This window comes from Papaver somniferum, chromosome 1, assembly GCF_003573695.1.
Source record: "Papaver somniferum cultivar HN1 chromosome 1, ASM357369v1, whole genome shotgun sequence".
In the NCBI taxonomy this organism is placed as follows: Eukaryota; Viridiplantae; Streptophyta; class Magnoliopsida; order Ranunculales; family Papaveraceae; genus Papaver; species Papaver somniferum.
In genome coordinates this window covers 90,757,510-90,761,823 of record NC_039358.1, presented here as the reverse complement: position 1 = coordinate 90,761,823, position 4,314 = coordinate 90,757,510, and the positions used below count along the sequence as shown (strand labels likewise).

At 36.5% G+C, this 4,314-nt stretch overlaps 1 long non-coding RNA gene across 1 annotated transcript; it reads right to left on the bottom strand.

The window, feature by feature from the left end:
• Positions 1 to 759: 759 nt before the first annotated feature.
• Positions 760 to 2,078, bottom strand: LOC113294310. The gene is made up of 2 exons (XR_003332654.1): positions 1,257 to 2,078; positions 760 to 1,155 (listed from the first exon to the last, which is right to left on the bottom strand). It is a non-coding gene; the product is annotated as an uncharacterized LOC113294310 (long non-coding RNA).
• Between the last annotated feature and the right edge of the window lie 2,236 nt (positions 2,079 to 4,314).

The following is a 4,314-nucleotide window of genomic DNA, read 5'->3' as shown; positions in this document are numbered from 1 at the left end:
GTCTTTTGTATTCAGTAGTTAAATTGATGATTTAATAATAAACTTGCTATTTTATAAGGCTTTGACCTTGTGTTGATTTCCACTTTCAGGTAATAGGGTGATTAAGTGATTTAGTCGTGAGTTTCTCGAGCTAGGGGTTGCGGTTAATTGAGGAAGTAGGACTCCTTCCTCGCAACAGTTTTATTAGTATTTGCTTACCTTATTTTTGTAATAAGGAGTGCACTGAGAGACACCGGTACTTGGTACCAAAACTGAGATTTTATTTCCTTTCAGTAGTCTTGAGATACCAATTTCTTTCCAAATTTTTCTTTGATATTTTTTTTGAGATGTGTTAAACTTCAATTTACTCATTTCAGTAGAAGTGAATTTTCATTTGTTTTATTCCTTCTATTTTGGTATGCACTAGTTGTGAACGCTATATGGATGCAAGTCCAAATAATGAAACCTTGAATGGCAATGTAGGGCCGGCCGGACTATTATTGTTAATTTGGGGGTTATCACAATGCATGTCTTTCAAATGCCTGTAAATTGCACTTCTTACATAACCCCTACCCCAGCTTCATCATGACATCCATCATAATTGGTAAAGGGATAGTGAACCCTATCTCCTTGTGATGTTGAAGCAGATTGCGTGTGTGAAAAAAGAGGAGATCTTGATGGAGAGGCATTACAACCCTGAGATGAGGAACATCGAGAAGATCGAGTACAAGGCATTATGTACAAAGCCTGAAACTACTACAACTGCCTCTGGAAAAAGGGAAGAAATAACTACACCATAAAAATTAGGAATCAAGGAATGAGAGATTAAGAGTTCAAATCAGGTAGACAAACCCAACTGAAAACTTACAATATCATTCATTAAAACACTAATTGGAAGCAAAATGCAATAACTTGACTGAATCGTGAACCCTTATTAAACACTACACAAAAGCAAACACACTGCTTCTACAATCCACTTCTTCTATACTGAAACCCTCTGCAACTGCTTCAAAGCTTACAAGAAAAACCTTTAACTTCGGTCTACCAAACACTCCACCTCAACACACAAAACCTTTATAGCAAACTTGAAGAAACTACTAAACAAAGACCCAAAGAATTACACCCAAAATGAATTCAACTTCTGCTAAACTGAATTGAAATACAAAGCCTCTTCTTCTGCTAAACAAAAATACAAAGCCTCAACACAAAAGAAAAACAACCAAATCGAATTCAAATACAGCTAATAAGGAAAGGAGATTGAAGAAACAAGTACAAACCCCTAAAACAATTCTTCAAACACAAAATTACCCAGCACCAATGAAGCCAAACCAAAAGAATGACAAAGAAATCTCGAAAATGATTCAAACTGCTGCTTCTCAGAAAAGGAGATAGGAAAACAAATGAACCAAACAAAGCTTCAATCAAGAATCCCCGAAAACGATTTCAAAAGCTGCTTCTAAGAGATGAATATTGAAGAAACCAACCACAGTTCTTCAAACGACAAAACCCCCTGCCTCAAATACCAAAAACGAATCCAACAGCTGGAAAAATAAGAAATCAATTCTCAAATTGAAACTACAAGAAAGGAAACAAAACCCTATTTATAATCAAAGAAACCCCCTTTACCAATTGAAACTATAAGAAACCCCCTTTACCAAAAACCCCAATTGAAACTTCAGAGAAATACCAGAACCCTAAACACTAATCGACGAAAAACCCTTTTGCAATCAACACAGAGAAAATAGATGGTGGTGAACGAGAGAGAGGCGCAAAGATATAAATTTCTTAATCGAAAGTTGCAATGAAAAGATGAAATATGACTTATCTTTTCAATCGATTATGACGACGGAACCTTCTGTAACGGCTGCATTATCCTTTGCTCTTGCAAATCATATACATGACCCCCAACTCAATTTTGAAATCCAAACTAATTTGAAACCCTAACTCGAATTACAGTCTCGTTGTTTGAGCAAGCTTCAAACTCTGGACAGAACAATCACTAGCAAACGCAATCTTCAAACTTACCCAGAACCTGAAACCCTAACTCGAATTAAATTTTTGTAGTTGAGCAATCTTCAAAACTCTAGATGGAAGCCTAATAAGTTAATAAGTTAAACTCCAACAACCTACTATTATATTGGGTGCAGATCCCATATCCCTTTCCTCCGTGTGCCCTCGTATCCCACTAGTTAGATTTTGACACGTGGCTTCATTTTTTTTCCATAATTCAATTATCCTATTTACGGTTAAAGATAATTATGAAAACATAAAAGCATATATACTGTTACCTTTTTTATCTCCCGAACCAAAAATCCAAGCTTGAGGTTCCGAATGAATAACAAAGTTTTTGTATCAAAAAAAAATTTCATTAAAGGGAAACACATCTAATAGGTTAATGATCATCCAATAGTGAGGATGCAATTACAACAGGTATTTTACTGAACTTAGTTATATCATTTTCAAGTCCTTATTGCTGAAATCCTATGTTAGCACTTTAATTTATATGATTAAATTGTAAAACCAAAACTATTAAAAGGAGCTTAAAGTTTATATATTTTTTGATTTTGTAGGGTTTACACAACGGAGCTTAAAGTTTATATATTAAGAGAAGAAGAATGAGAGATGTAGATTTTTGGTTCGGGAGATAAAAAAGGTAACAGTATATATGCTTTTATGTTTTCATAATTATCTTTAACCGTAAATAGGATAATTGAATTATGGAAAAAAAAGGAAGCCACGTGTCAAAATCTAACTAGTGGGACACGAGGGCACATGGAGGAAGGGGACATGGGATCTGCACCCATATTATATTAAGGACTGAGATTGTGTCATTAGGGGGTAATCTAACTCTATCTTCCATGTTAATTCTTGCAATATTATGTCAATGGGGCTCGAACCCGGGACCTCTTGGAGCGCATGAAATTTTGGAAAACGGGGATGACCAGCTGAGCGCATGTTATTATTATTATTATTATAAAAGGGGCCACGAAGGCTTTTATTATTATTATTATTATTATTATTATTATATTTATTTATTTATTTTGGGCACCAACACCTTTTTATTATTATTTATTATAATTAATATTTTTTACAAAGAGTTTGTTGGTAGCCTAACAAGCTGAGCACCAACACCTTTCTGAATAGTAATATCAATACGATGAAAAAGAGAACCTCCTACTTTTGAATTAGCATCTTGACTAGCAAGACGATTCTTCAACCTACTCAAAAATATACAAGTATCTTCTCCCAATTCACCAAATGTCGAAAAAGCCAAAACACCAAACTCATATCCGTGTGTCAAGCAGTTGTCTCGGTATTTATTACATTTGCGAGTAACCGCCGCAGAAATAGCATGTCCTGGGGTGAAGGAAGTAGTTTTAGCACTAGTGAACGACGAGACACCCGTGACATCAAAGCACGTATCCCGACCATTTTCCCAATTGTAGATGAGTAAATCTGCTGTCCTTAAGGCATGAGCGGTGTCGGACAAGAAACCCATAGAAACCTCCTTGCGAGCGGGCACATCGGCTTTGTAACAAATATCTGCCAAAACGTCACGAAACATGTCGTGTCGAAATTTGATACCAACTACACTGGAGCAATGTATAGCATGGTCACCAAACCTATCCATAGCACGATTACAACAGGAACAAAAACTATCTACCTCAAACATTGATATACCCAACCTGTAGTTAAGAACTGCACAAAATTGACGAGGTCCAACTGCTTGATTAAGCCCATGAATGGGAACATCTTTTAGAAAATCCATAGCATGTTTCGTTCTATTACATTGAAAAAGAGCAATGTCTCTCGCAGATAGTGGGAATTTGGTGGGCAATTCTGTCTTGATCACATCAAAATATCGAGCCGCCAGTGACTTCATAAAATGAGGGGCAAAAACATTAATATGAAAATCAGACAGAGAAAGACCACATGATTGCGTATATACCTGTAAGGCATGTTGATACTGCGGACTGGAATCAAAAGAAGTTGAACCCTGAAAGATGGTGTGTTGCAGGTGCTGTGTTTGAGCACATGAAGCCAAATAGCAATACTTGGTAGTGTATGTCATGTTATAAACTCCCAAGCCTCCATCCTTGATAGGTAAAGTTGCCATGCGTTGTTGAATCAAACCAAAACCTGCACCATCTCCAACTACCAGTTGTAGCAGGTACTGAAACAAATGCTTGTCAAACTGTTCTGTGGCAGATTGTAGGGCTAAAGGGCAAGTGGTACGGAGTGTAAAGTATAGCTTGGACACACCTGTACAGCTACGTAAGAGAAGCAATTCACTTTGAGGGTCCTGCAACTTCTTAATATTGTTCATTAGTTGTA